Here is a 16,295-nt window from a genome sequence, read left to right on the forward strand (position 1 = left end):
AAGTAGTGATAAGTATACTGTAATGTTATTTCTTATATGTTATTTTTTGCAATGGAATACATTTATTCATTTCTATGTACCATTGCTGTATTCTCAGGCTATCTTCTAATTTCCAGGTTGACATAATACATTTTTTTGCTACAGCTAAGGTTATCATAATAAATCGTTTTTGTGCTCCATCCAAATCGAGTCCAAGTTCTTTACTTCTTATATTACTTAGAAGAAAGATCTCTGGATTTTTTGGTATGTTGCTTTTTGTGATTTTATTTAATATCTGGTTTAGATCTTCCCAAAACTTTTCCATTTTCTCACCTGCTCAAATTGCATGTACTGTTGTTCCCGTTTCCTTCTTACAACGAAAACATCTGTCTGATACTGTTGGGTCCCATTTATTTAACTTTTGGGGCGTGGTGTATAGCCTGTGTAACCAATTATATTGTATCATGTGTAACCTTGTGTTTATTGTATTTCTCATAGTTCCGGAGCATAGCTTTTCCCAAGTTTCATTCTTTATCTTTATGTTTAGATCTTGTTCCCATTTTTGTTTGGGTTTACAGCTTGTTTCCTTTCTCTTGCAGTTTGATGTACATGTTTGTTATAAATCTTTTAATTATTATTGTGTCTGTAATCACATATTCAAAATTGCTTCCTTCTGGTAACCTCAGCCTGCTTCCCAATTTGTCCTTCAAGTAGGTTTTCAGTTGGTGGTATGCAAACATTGTACCATGAGTTATACCATATTTGTCCTTCATTTGTTCAAAAGATAATAATTTATTTCCCGAAAAACAATTTTCTATTCTTTTGATCCCTTTTCTCTCCCATTCTCTAAAGGAAAGGTTATCTATTGTGAAAGGGATTAGTTAATTTTGCGTTAATATTAATTTTGGTAGTTGATAATTTGTTTTATTCCTTTCTATGTGAATCTTCTTCCAAATGTTGAGCAGATGATGCAGTACCGGTGAATTCCTATGTTGTACCAGCTTTTTATCTCACTTATATATATGAACAAATTTGAGAACCATACATGTAACACAACAGAGAAGTCCTACTGCGGACCTCCACCGCCTAAAATGACAGAAGGAGAAGACGACGAAATGAACTGACCCAGTATGTAAAAGTAGAAGACACAAATTTCTTGTTTATTTTCATTGTCTGATGACATTGTTTAATGGGTTTAATGTATCATATAGGTTGAACGTTGAGTGGGTGGGGAGGGGGGGGGTGAAGGAGGGAGGGAAGGGAGGGTGGAAAGGGGAGAAAATGACACCGTGTATATTCAAGAGGGAAATGTTTGTGTGTATTTTAGTCAGTATGGTTCATAGTGTGAAAAATACATTTATTTTTTTAAAAAGTAGTAATGTGATAATTATATTGTGGCTATTTTATTTTCCTTTCTCCCTCCTGGATAAACTGCCTATATTAGGTATCAGACAACTCTTGATGGATATTACAAAAAGAAAAAAAAAATAGCTGGAATTGGAAACACTAACAACAAATAGCCTCCATCAGTGTTGATGTTATCAAATAAAAACAATCTTCATTTTGTCCAAAAAAGAAATAACATTGGTCTCTTTTAAAATTTCATACAAGATGAATGAAGCTATTGGTGCTGTCAGTATAAAATTTATATGGAAGTCTAAAAGGAAGTTATATTTCCAATAATATTTTAAAATAAAGTATATCTCAAAAATTCAAATCTTATTACAAGCCAGCAGGTGGAACAAACCACCTCTCTAACAATCATTCACCAAGGGCATGAACAGATCTTGGGCTTCTGTGGCCTAGTTCTTTTTCTTGATGAAAGGCTATCATAGAACTTTAGAACATTACAGTGCAGTTACAGGCCACTTCAGCCCTTCTAGTCCGTGCTGAACCATTCTTTTTGCCTAGTCATAATGACCTGCTCCCAATCCATAGTCCTCCATACCTCTCCTATCCATGAATCTGTCTAAATTCCTCTTAGATTTCCAAAATGAGCTTGAATTCATCACTTCAGCTGGAAGCTCATTCATCACCTCACCCACTCTCTGTGTGAAGAAGTTCCCCCTAAACATTTCCCCTTTCACTCTTAACCAATGTCCTCAAGATTGTTTCTTGCCTACCCTCAGTAGAAAAAGCCTATCTACATTTACTTTGTTTCCTTCACAATGTTAAATCCCTCTCTCATATCTCCCCTCATTCTTCTATGCTCCAGGGAATAAAGTCCTCACCTGTTTAACCTTTCCATGTAACTGAATTCCTGAAGTCCAGGCGACATCCTAGTACATCTTCTCTGCACTTTTTCTATTTTATTGATAACTTTCCTTTAGTTTGGTGACCAATATTGCACACAATACTCACCAATGTCTTATACAACTTTAACGTAACATCCCAACTCCTGTATTCAATACTTTGACTTATGAAGGGAAATATGCCAAAAAATCTCTCTTTAAAAAAGCTATCCACCTGTGACACCATCTTCAGAGAATTATGTATCTGTATTCCCAGATCCCTCTGTTCTACCACATTCTTTAGTATCTTACCATTTACTATATATGTCTTTTCTTGGTTTATCCTTCCAAAAAGCAACACCTCATACTTGTCTGCATTAAATTCCATCTGCCATTTTCAGCCCATTTTTCCAGCTGGTCCAGATCCCTCTGCAAGTTTTGAAAACATTCTTCGCTGTCCACAAAACCTCCAATCTTAGTATCATCTGCAAACTTGCTGATCCATTTGACCACATTATCATCCAGATCATTGGCAAATATGTCAAACAACAATGGTCCCAGCACTGATCCCTGATGCACATCACTAGATATAGGCCTCCGGTCTGAGAAGCAATCATCCACCACTATTCTATGGCTTCTCCCGTCCAGCCATTGTTGAGTCTAGTTCACTACTTCACCATGAATACCTAGCGTATGAACTTTACTAACATCCCATGTGGGGCTTTGTCAAAAGTCCATGTAGAAAACATCCATAGCCATTCCTTCATCAACTTTCCTGGTTACCTCCTTGAAAAACTAAGATTGGATAAACATGATCTACCACACAGAAAGCCATGTTGACTATCCCTAATCAGTCCTTAGCTATCCAAATAATTGTATATCTGATCTCTTAGAACACCTTCCAATAATTTGCCTACCACTGATGTCAGGCTCACCAGTATAATTTCCAGGGTTACATTTGGAGCCTTTTTTAAACAACAGAACAATGTGAGCTACCCTCCGATCCTCTGCACCACACCTGTGGCTAAGGACATTTTAAATAATTCTGCCAGAGCCCCTGCAATTAATACATTAGCCGCTCTCAAAGTCCAAGGGAATATCATGTCAGGCCCTGAGGATTTATCCACCGTTATTTGCTTTAAGAGAGCAAGCACTTCCTCCTCTTTAATCTGCTTAGGTTCCATAACCTCACTGTGTGTTTTCTTTTCTTCCCATGACTCTGTGCCCTTTTCCTGACTGAATATTGATGAAAAAAACATTTAATATCTCCCCCATTTCTTTGGGCTACATACAAAGCCGACCATTCCGATCTTCAAGGGGACCAATTTTGTATCTTACTATCCTTTTGTTCTTAACATAACTGAAGAAAACCTTAGGATTTTCATTCAGATTCTCTGCCCAAGCAACCTTTTTGGCATTCTTGATTTCTTTCGAGGATTTTCTTGCATTTTTATACTCCTAAAGTATATCAGTTGAAACACTCATTGCTTCTCTGAAAATACATCCTGCATGACCTGTTTTTAAAAATTAATATTTTGTGTACTCTGAAGATTATTTCTGCCCCTTTCATTCATTTATATTCTGCTTTTCAGCTCTTAGCTTCTAATATCGACACAAAGTACTCAGATTCAACAACTCTGCATCCTTCAACATCACAATATTATACTTCCCTTTCACTGATACTGAACCAACCCAAACCTCTTGATGTCCTTCCCTTATGTTGCCCCCTAGTCTATAATAATGTTATAGATCACTATAACATTAATTTTGGAATATAACTATCTTTTCCTTTTCCACATGTCAAACTGAACTAAGCTGGGTACACTGAGTTCCCACTCACTCACACTGAGTGGGTGAGGTTAGCTGGTGATCAGTGCCTGTTCACTCTCCCATCACACCTGTTTCTGTTATCCTCTCTCACATGCTGCTTTTGTTCATTTCTGACATGCAAGCAGTTCAGGTTACGAACAGTTGTCAGGAACGGAACCCTATCATAACCTAGGGACGTTTAGTAATACTTTTACCAATTCCTTTCACATTTTCTTACCAAATGTTATACTTGGCTCATTTGACGCAGTTTTGCCTCTTTGTCAGGTCAAGTCTACTCCAGAACGAGAGATTATAATCAGACTGGATAAGCCAATATATTTGAGAAAGTGCAGTATATTGAAAATTACATTGAACAAAATGAATCCAGGGAGGGAATATTTCTGATGACTGAATTACATTCATTACTCAGTAGTGCAATAGTCATTCAACTCAGTGATCCTGCAAAAAGTAAACAATATGTGTGCAATGTAATTGTAACTTTTGGCAACATAACAAGAGTGATTGTAATTGTTTGCAGGTGAACTGTTTCGGTGCAGAATAAGTTCAGCCATCCTTGTAATTCGTGTTCATCTTAAATTTCAACACAAATTCTTATGATCTGTTACCATAACTTCATGCAGAAGAGGTCAGCATAAACTACAGAAGTGATTTAAAATGGCTCTTTGATAAATTTCTGCAAGTTTATGCTGAAAAGGGAATATATCAGAAAGTGAAAAAGATTCTGCCCAATTATTCCTTTCATGTCTCTATCCTATTTGATCTCAAAATTGTTGTTGTGTTCCTTCATTTTTATTTCCTCTTTTTACAATATGTACTATACACAGAAAAATTTTTTATTTTGCTCATTTCTCTGACAGTCTAGAATTAACGTGAAAGCTGGACTTGTACATGTTAAGTTGACCCACCACATCGATGAAAAACTGCCACCGTTGCGATAAATTCTGTGAGGTTTACACTTTGACACACCTTATTCTGTTAAAAATGAAAGTGAAACCACAGAGCCGTGAATTTACTGCTCAAATATTGCTAGGAGCTCAGGTGAATAGACAAAAATCTCCCTCCCCCCACCCCCCCCCCCCCCACGGCCGTACCTGCTGTTAAAAAACAATCATTATTTCAATTGTGAGCACTCAGTTTAACCAATCATGGGACAGAATATTGACCATTGACCATCGCTGACCATGCATATACCATTCATCTCCTGTCATTTAATGCAGATGCTGATGTAAGGTGTAAGAAAAATGTAGAGGATGAATAATGTTTGCTGTCCCTCTTACATATTCAATGGCTATCGATATGATGACATGCCTGACTTTGGAAAAAGTTAGATGTTCTACTACTGAAATGAACTTTAACTTTGCAAGTTGATGGGGTCCTTTTCTTAATTTTTGTCATTATTTAGGTCCCATTTTGTGATTTGGTTTTTCCCTCCTACCATATTGCAACATATATTCAACCAGTAACTTCACAAAGGGTTAGATTATAAGGATAATTTTTCCATCTTTTTTGTCCTTTTCAATGCATCATAGGTTATTTATTTCCACATATAATTGTATATTGCAGTCGCATGAGGCACACAGCAAGCGAAAGAACCACGCAGAGTCGAAAATGAGTTGAACCAACTGACTTTAGTTGAACTCTCGCACACTTTTAAATCCCTCGGAACCCAATAATGCAACTCCTGGGATCTTCATGACATCAACCGCCAGACTGTGGGCTTGCCCTGCACCCGGAGCTCTCACAGTCGGATCTGCTGCAGACTTGCCGCAACTCCATGAGCTGGTTCGCCTGTTGTGTGGGCGAGCTGCCATAGTATCTACTTTGTTGGATAATTATTATTATTATTATTACCACCTATGTACGATTTACTTCTAAAACCTAATAAAAATATTGAAAAAGAAAAAGGAATAATATTGCTGTATTACTCTCTTCTTCATATCCTACTGAGTTTATTGAAAAATAAATTTGGTTTTCCCTTTCAGCAAATTTGCATTCCTCTTGAATCAGCAAATAATGAATGGAACAAGTAAACTTAAAACATGTGAGCTGATGACCAATGAGAGACCATAAATTGGATAGAGATAAATTTTAAATTTTAATAATCATGGTAGAAGGCCCTTCCAGCCCATGAAACCTGCGCCACCCAATTAACCTTCCAACTCTGTGCTGTTTGGAGGGTGGGAGAAAACCATAGTGCACAGAGAAAACCTACTCAGGTCATGGGAAGGACGTACAAAATGCTTACAGACAGTGCCAGATTCGAGTCATTGATACTGTGATAGCATTGGGCTGACCACGAGTTGAAGCCTGCCACCTCAATGGTAAAGAGCACGGATAAAGTCCTTGCAAAATAATGACAGGAGAGTGAATGACGGTGGATAGAGCAAGTGGGGAGTGATAATTAGAGAGCAGATAAACTTAAAACAAAACAAATAATTGCCGATAAGGAGAGACAATTTTTATAAAGCCAAACTGGAGTTCAAATCATGTGTGCAATATGCTTTTCTTCATGAGGTTAGGAATGATAATTCAAAGACACTAATATGTAAAACAAAATATATTATAAAATGCTTGTAAATCTTATCTGACCAATCTCCTGGATAATCCTAATTTCTTTTGCCTTTTGTGATCAGAAAGTAACATTTGTTTTCAAAATGCAAAGGTAAAGAAAATTTAAATCAGTAAAGAAATTACAGTGTCACAATATTGTAAACGTGATTGATATTAATTGGCACTAACAATGAGTTGAACTGTACTGACCCGAGTGCTTCCTCTTGGACTCACTGTCCATGGCCTTAATTACTTGGGCTAGAAACAGTATGAACATTGAAACATGTAGAGTTCAACCTTCCAAACCTGAAAATACACCCTGATCTTCTGTTTTTTTTCAAAGTGTGTTCTGAAGTCTAGGATAGTTCCATTGGCTAAGTGCCAGCAGATCTGATGAGCTACCTCAATCCAGAAGAATAAACACATTTAGAAGCAGAAGGAGATTGGAGGTTTAAAATCAGCAAATGGACATTAAAAAAAAAAACCACCACAATTCACAGCCTGGAAGGTAATCCCTAAAAAGAGACAAGTTGCTTCTCAGTGCAACTGAACATTTAAGGAGATATTGGCATGTTTTTACCATTTCAATTTTATATTACCATACAACTGGCAGCCACCATTTTCCAAATTTTGACAGCAAGCATGTCATAATTCATTTGATTGCCAGAGCTTCTTCCTCTGTAAATATTAATTTCCAAATCTGTTTAGAACCACATCTCGTTTACAGCCTGCCCCTATTGCTTTACGTCCCCTTTTCTTCTGACAAGAGGAAGAATGCATGGATTCATTGAAATAATTTAGCTGATAGATAATATTTGCATTCAGATGGACAAGCGGCTATGGTGGGTTAATAACTATGAAAGTAGTTATAAAGGAATATGTGATGATCTCCTTCATTAACCATGGCCTTGACTTCCTATGGGTTGGAATGTGAGAGCAAGAAGTTAGATGAGGAATATATAGACAGCAGGAATTTGTGCTTGACACTGTTCTATGGGGTGTAGGAGGCTGATAGAAGTAGGTAAAATAATGTGGAGCATGCAGAACGTGCATGGTCTTTTCCCTAGAATAATCCAGGAATAGATGACAGAGATTTAATGCGAGAGGTTAGAGATTTAAAAGGGACCAGAGGGGCAACTATTTTACAGAGGTTAGTCCATAGTTAGAATAAACTCTCAGAGAAAGCTGCAGAGACGGGTACAATTACAACTTCCAAAAGTTATTTGGGCAGCTACATTGAGAGGAAAGGCTGAGAAGTATATGGACCAAATGAAGGCTAGTTGGAATAGTACAGCATGCCAACTTGGTCAACACAGATAAGTTGGGCCAAAAGGCCTATCAGTGCTCCATGACACTGTTAATTCCATTCTAAACTTTCTTCTCCATGTGTGTTACTTTCATATCCAATATCTAAAAGACCACTCCAATCATTTACTTTGTCTGTTGGAGTGATCCTTTAGACATTGGATGTAAAAGTAACACAGTGGTAGTGTTGTTGCCTCAAAGCTCCAAGGGCCAAGGGTTGAGCTTGCTCTCTATTCAGAGTTCGCACATTCACTCCAAGACACTGTGAGCTTCTTCTGGGTGATTCAGGTTCCTTCTGCATCCTAAAGGCATAATGGTTGTTGAAACTTTACTCTAAATGATCCCTTAGTGCAGATTAATTGTTAAAAAAAATAATCAAAGGGAACTGAAAGCCAGGAGTGAAAGAAAATATGTTGTTGTGCTATGGGGAAATAAGAGGGGGAATGGATAAATGAGAGAGCATCCCCAAGAGCTGACATAAACCTAATGGTCTGAATGGCCTCCTCTGTGTCTGTGTAAGTACAAGATAGCTCAAGACAAGATAAGGCTGTGTTCAAACTGGTTGTCATTATCTCCATTGCCACCAATTGGACCAGACTCTCAGAAATTAGATGTTAATAATGTGGTTTCATCAAAAAGCCACTGACATATGTACTGCACATATTTCTGTGAATCAGACTTCTATCACGCAAGCTCAGCTTGCTGCATGGAATGCTGCCATCGTGGCATACCAGTGTTCCAAAGAACATCAAAAGGTGTTACAGTACTCAAGAAATCTGCCTTGCAGCAGATTGCTAGGAATACTGATGTTTCATCCTCTGGGGAAATAGAGTAGCTTTCACAGAGCACAGATCTACCACCTCTTCCCAATGCCACATCAGTACAAATCTGGAGTGCTTTCTGATTCTCTGCTCTTCCTTCGCATAAGAATCCAGAGGCAAATGAGAAAATTGGAGTGTTTCATTTGCACTCAGAGTTTCAATGAACCTTCCTAAACTTGTAGAATGTCTTTCACCAGTGCCTGCCGTCTTCCTTTTTAGGGATGCGATGATTTCAAATGTTTTCAATTAGCCACACAATTAGATGCTGCGGTATTCCTTGGAAACAGCCATATTAAGGCTGGCTGGTTGCTACAAAAATCATTAAAAAGTGGAGGCATGAAAGTTGTATTCATCATAAACCAAGTTAACTGCAACCACAGCCCCTGTTGAATTAGAACCTATGATATTTTGTAATGTACTAATTTTGTTTTTCATTTTACCAAATATTTAATAATTCCATTTTAAAACATAGCTATTTGTACTGGTCTATGACAGTTTACATATTCATCGCTGTGCATGTGTTTAGGCAGACAGTTGATGATTTAAAATGCCAGATGAACTCTGTCAAAATTATCAGTTGTGCCTTATGTAGGAACTCTATGCCAATATGATTATCAATCTAGCCCAGATAGTTAAATGGAAAATAGAGCTGGAAGAGTATGGAATATTACCAGAAATGTCAGGTCTTTCAAAAAGTGAACAAAATATTCTCAATGAAAGATTCTCCAGCAAACAGTCAAAGAATAGAGAAAGTATGTTTTTTTTTAAAGTGCTCATGGAGTAAAATAGCATGAAAGTTGAATTTACAGAATAGTAAGGGTGTGAATGAAAGAAACAAAGATTTCAGAGAGGATGTATTTGACAGGGTGCTGAAGTAGATACATACTGTATGTTTAGATGAAATAATGCAAGGACGCTTTATTTTTAAGTGAGGAAAAAAAAAGACTTCGATATTGTCTTCCACATTCTCATGATAGTCCAACGTATATGTTAATGAAATCATTGGGAATTTGGTCCATACGACTGCCAGCTCTCTCCCATACCCCTGGAAGCCTGTGGGGCTCATGCCTATTGTCTGTGCATGTACACCTTTAATTCTGGAGGGAACATACTAAAGATGGTATGGCCTGGATTGTTCATGCTCTTCTCAGAAGCAGTCAGTCCATCATGTGGCGCTCTGTGACGTGAAATTTGGCTGCATGTTACAGGGTCTGTGTCCAAATCTCTACCCTTCTGCTGTGTGGATTTTAGCAAGTATGGTAATTATTTTAGCTATGTTGGTTGCAGCAGTCTTCTGCACGGTATGCACAATGTAAATTATTATTATTGATCGCTCTCCTTTCATTCTGAGAAAATTTAAATGCACACATTTTGATGATGAATAGACCTTATGTTGCAACTCGAATAGATTCAAAGGGATACTATACAGTGCCAGACCTCAAAACACCTGGGTTACCCTACTTACTATTACCAATGGCTTTGAAGTGCGTATTGCTTCTAGTAGGATATGCTGCTGGATCCAAGTTGTGGAGCTTAATTCTGAAGTGCAGGAAACAAAAACTCAGCCAAGTATGGAGTCATTCATAAATGCTGGAATGCCTTAGTGGGTCTCGCATTTCTCAATCTCTCATTCTCCATCTTGGGAGACAAACTCTCCACAAATATTTTCTACAAACCTACCAACTCCCACATTTACCTCGACTACACCTTTTCAGACACTGTCCCCTGTAATAATTCCATTGCTTACTCTCAATTCCACCATCACATCTGCTAACAGGATGAGGTATTTCCTTTCATATCATCCAAGATATCTCCTTATTCAAAAAATGTGGCTCCCCTCTACTGCCATCAACTCAACCCTTATCCCTATCTGCTCCATTTTTCACACATCTATCCTGGCCCACTCTGCCCAAGGCACAACAAGGAAAGGATTCCTCTCATCCTCATCTACCACCCCACCAGTCTCTGCATCCAACATGCCATCCTTTGCAATTTCCACCACCTACAATGTGATCCCACCACCAAGCGCATCTTCCTCTCTCCACTTTCCACAGGGGCCACACCTTCCAGGTCTCCCTTATTCACTCACCCCTTCCCACAATGCCCACCCCAATACCTACCCTGTGTTCATAATAAATGCTGCATTTGCATCCACATATCCTCCTTCACCATTATTCGGGGCCACAAACAATCCTTCTAAATGATGCAACATCAATGTACAAGGAACATACACTGCATCAGGTGCTCCCATTGTGGACTCCTCTACATTGAAGAAACTGGATGCAGACTGGTAGATTATTTTGGTGAACAACTTCACTCTGTCCACTGCAATAACAGGGACCTCCCAATGGCCAACTATGTTAATTTCACATGCCATTCCCCTACACATGTCTATTTTCATGCACTGTCAAACTGTGAGGCTACCTGCAAATTGGAGGATCAACACCTAAAATTCCATCTGGGAACTCTCTAACCAGACAGCATTAATATCAACTTTGCCAGTTTCCAATAAACCCCTCCCAGAATCTCCCTTTCCCTATCCCTCAGTATCTTTTCCATTCAGAGAGCTATCCCCTTCCCTTATCACTTTCAGATTTGTTCTTCTACCCTCCCATCTCTGACCTCTTCATCTGTACTTCTCCCCTTGCCCCTTTCTCCCTCTTCTCGTTTCCTCTTCCCATTTCTTAAGTTTAGGTGTCTGCCTGCCTTTTGTTTAAGGGCTCAGGCCCAAAACATTGGTCACTATTTACTTCCTATAGATGCTGCATTATCTGCTGAGTTCTTTCAGCACTTTTGGGTATTGCACCTTAAATCTATGCATTCTAGTATTTGACATAACCTAACCTGGGAAAAAAAAATTCTGATTATTTACTCTACTAATCCCTCTCATCATTTGAGATGCTTCTACAGATACTCCAGGATGATCTTTCTAAATGTTCTGTGACGTGACCGTGACGTGTTCCCTGATCAGTCTTGCACTTCCTCTGCTTTTTGCACATTCCTCTCTGTCGCACCTGGAACGATCAGCTGCCAGCCCTGCACTTCTCATAACCAAGTTTTTGTAAAGGTGATAATATTATAGTTCCATCCAACCTCCAGGTTCATCTGTCTTGCTTGTATTTCTCCTTGCACTGAAATAAATACACTTCACTCCATTAGTCCTACCATGTTCATTAACTTGGCACTTCCAAACTTATTTGTCCTATCCTTTAACATCCCTTCAGACCCTCCATTTGTTGACCTACTTATCTGGTCCCTGTCTCCTTTAGTTACTTGATTAAACCTTTCTTCTCACATTTGCATGCCTCCCTTCAATTTAGAAGCAACCCGTCTTTTTAGGACAGAACCCAATGATCTATATACACAAAGCTCTCTCTCCTGAACCAGCTCTTCAGCCAAGCATTTAACTATACTTCTCTTTCCTGTATCGCTTGCATTGGGACTTATCCTGAGATTACAAGCCTAAAATTCCGGGGTTATGATTTTCTGCCTAATTCTTTAAATTCCTTTTGCAGGATCTTATTTCTCTTCCTACTGATGTCATTATGACTCCCTCTGGCTGCTTCCTCTCCCTTTCAAAATGTGCCTGGTCAGAAATATCCTTGGCCATGGCATCAGGGAAGCATCACATCATCCTGGAAACTTGCTTGCGGCCAGAGAAATATTTATCTGTGGTTCTGACTAAAGGGTTGCTTTCACGATTTCACCAGTCATCCTTGATCTATTCTGCTGTACAAGAGAGCCAGTCATTGTGCTACTGATCTGACTGTCACTGTCATTTCCTCCCAAGTATCTACCTCCACCCCTCCGCATCATGTTATCTAATGTACTTGAACTATCATAGAACCTGTTGTTGACTTAATCCAGGTATTATGGTATAGATTATAGATGCAAGATGGTAACTATACTCTTGTAGTGACTACAATTAATTAAAAAAGGAGGTAACCATTGACCACCTGTGTCTAAATACATCACCATTGCACTTCTTAGGGTTTTTATATTGGTAAGCAGAAGCCAAAATCCAAACGACTGTGAAATTGCAAATTACTCCTATTTCTGTGAAATTATATATTAAAAATCTGTCCTCAAATCCTTTTTTCATCCTCTTTGGAATAAGTGGGCCAACAGGTTTGATATTGGCTCATTCGCAATCCCATGTAGTTGCACTTGCTTCCCTTATTGCTAGAAGGGCCATACTGATGAGATGAAAAGATGCTGAACCTCCCACTCATACTCAACGGTTGTCTGATATGACAGCATATCTGACTTTGGAAAACATTAGATGTACCACTACTGAAATAAATCTTAATTTTGTTTCTTTATGAGGTGCTTTTTTCAATTATTTTCAAAATTTGTAAGATTAACTGTTTTCTGGTTTATGACCCCATTGGTAACTTTATTTTTTTTAAATTATTAGTAGTGATCTGTTTGTGTTAAGCCAATAGTCTCTGTAGGGTGGGGTTAAATTAGAATAGCAGTTTAGTGTTTTTTTTTGCAACTTATATTTAATGTAGCATTGGTTACAATACCATCTGTATTATTCTATAAGATTTGTTAATGCTCTATCTTATTATCACATGCCTATCTGAAACTGATAAAATTATTGAAAGAGAAAAATCTGTGTTGACTTACTTACCAATACATTCACCATATCTTCAACATCTCACTCCAGCAGAGTTCCTACCTACCTGTTTCAAACAGGTGTCAATCGTACCGGTGCCCAAGAAGAGTGTAGTAACCTGCCTTAACGACTATTGACCAGAAGCACTTACATCAACGGTGATGGAGATTTGAAAAACTGATGTTGAAGCATATCAGCTCCTGTCTGTGACATGGATCCATTACAATTTGCCTATTGAGCAGCATTCATCAAGATGCTATTTTCAACTATAGTTTGGCATTTAATACCATCATCCCCTCAAAACTAATAAACAAGCTCCAAGACCTGGGACTCAACACCCCGCTATGTAATTAGATTCTGGATTTCCTCACCTCCAGACCACAATTAGTGAGGATTGGTAAGAACATCTCCACAATCTCCATCAGTACTGGAGCACCACAGGGTTGTGTTCTTAGCCCCCTGCTCTACTCACCTTACACCTACAAATGCGTGGTTCAGTACAACACCATCTACAAATTTGCCATTGATACCACAGTAGTGGGTTGAGTAAAAAAAGGTGATGAATCAACATACAGGATGGAGATTGAAAACTTGGCTAAATGGTGCACCAACAACAACTTTGCAATCAATGTCATCAAAACCAAGGAACTGATTGTTGAATTGAGGAAGGGAAAACCAGAACTATAGGATCCAATGATCATTAGGGGATCAGAGGTGGAGAGAGTGAGCAAACTTAAGTTCTTGGGAGTTACTATCTCAGAGGATCTTTCCTGGACCCAACATACAAATAGCATCATGAAGAAACTAGGTCAGTGCCTCTACTTCCACAGGAGTTTGCAGAGGTTTGGTTTGACATCAGAAACCCTGGCAAATTTCTATAGATGTGTGGTGGAAAGTGTGCTGACCGGCTACATCATGGTCTGGTATAAGAGTAAAGCCCTTCTAAAGGTAGTGGTCACAGCCCAGGACATCACAGGCAAAACCCTCCCCACCATCAAGAATATCTATAGGGAATGCTACCATCTGAGAGCAGCAGAAATCATCAAGGATCCACACCACCCAGCACACACTCTGTTCTTGCTGCTACCATCAGGAAAGAAGTGTAGGTGCCATAAGATTTGCAGCACCAAAGTTCAGGAATGACAGTTACTCCCCCACCAGCAGATGCCTCAACTACAAACTCAATCAGGAACTCATCAAAGGACTTACTTTTGCACTTTATTAATTTTTTAAAAATTCTCTCTGTATTGCACTGTTTGTTTACATTTCTTTATCTTTACATTTAAATTCCTTTACATGCATATGTTATGTGAAGTTTTATTTTACATTACCAATAAATGGTCATTATGCCTCGCCAGCAGGAAAAAAGAATCTCAGGGTTGTATGTGAAATAATGTATGTAATCTGACAATAATGTATGAAATCTACCATCGTTATATTGAGAATGGAATAGCACCATATAAAATCAAAAGTTTTGTTTTGTAACTAAGGGGTCCCACATGTTTGTAGGTATAGTCACTTTTTGAAAGGATTCTAACTTTATCATTGCCACAATTTGGGAACAGGGCGATGCTTTAAAGTTCATTCTTTTAAATTAAAAAATAACATTTAATGTTGTTTGTGGTGCTACTTGCCTCGTCTTATACTTCACAGACTTTGTGGTGACTCCCAGTGTTGTTTCATTGAAATGCTCATAACAATTCTGTACTTCAAATAATCTTGTAACTAAGGTATGCTTTTTTTAAAATATGTTTAGTATGCTGAAATGTGTTATGAAATAATTAAAAGAGGATAATAAAAATTAGACAACCAAGGATTAGGAAGGAAAAGTTGAACTTTGAAAGGAAGCAAACGATATCAAAGAGGATAATTGAAGCTTTTGTAAGAGTAAAAAGCAAGAGGTGAGTAGATACAGTATAGAACTGATAGAAAATGACACTGGAGAAATTGTAATGGGAGAAAAGGAGATGGTAGAGGAATTGAATGAGTGTTTTTTTAAAATCAGTCACTGTGGAAGACTTTAGCAGAATATCGGACTTCCAAGTGTGTCAGGGAAAAGAGGCGAAAACCGTCAGGATCAAGTGTATTATCTAAGTGTAGATAAGTCTCTTTGACCAGATGGAATGCACCTTTGGGTTCCAAAAGAAGTAGCTATAGAGAAGAAGAGACACTGGCAATGGTCTTCCAAGAATCAATAGATTCTGGCATTTTTCTGGAGGCCTGTAAAATTGCAGAAGTCAATCAGCTACTTAAAATGGGAGGGAGGCAGCAGAAAGGAAAATTATGGACCCGTCAATGGTTGTGAAGTTTTGTTAAATTCAATTGTCAAGGACGAGGTTACGGAGGAGCATGACAAGACAGACCAAAGTCAGTGTGGTTTCCTTAAGAGAAAATCTTACTTGGAAAAATCTAGTGCAATTTCTTTTGGAGGAAACCACAAGCAGGCGAGACAAAGGGGATGCAGTGGATGTCAATATTAGGATTTTCAAAAGGGTTTTAACAAAGTGCCACTCAGGAAGCTGCTTCACAAGATGGAATCCATGGAATTGCAGAAAAGATCATACGAATGGGTAACACATTGGCTGATCAGCAGGAAGCAGAGAGTGGGAATAAGGTGATCCTATTCTGGCTGGCTACTGGTGACCAGGGGTGTTGCACAGGGGCTGGTGCTGGAGCAACTCCTTTAATGTTGCCCGACAATAATTTAAATTGCAGAATAAATGGTTTTCTGACAAAGATAGGTGGAGGAACACATACTGAATAGGAATTGGAGAGGCTGCAAAGAAACAAATAGATGAGGAATGGCAAACGGTGGTCATGCACTTTGGTAGAAGGAATAAAAGGGCAGACTATTATTTGAAGGGTGAGAAAAATCAAAATTCGGAGGTGCCAAGGCACTTAGGAGTCCTCCTGCAGGATCCCCTCAAGATTAAACTTCAGGTTGTGTCAGTGATGAAA

The sequence above is a fragment of the Narcine bancroftii genome, chromosome 4, assembly GCF_036971445.1.
Source record: "Narcine bancroftii isolate sNarBan1 chromosome 4, sNarBan1.hap1, whole genome shotgun sequence".
Lineage (NCBI taxonomy): Eukaryota > Metazoa > Chordata > Chondrichthyes > Torpediniformes > Narcinidae > Narcine > Narcine bancroftii.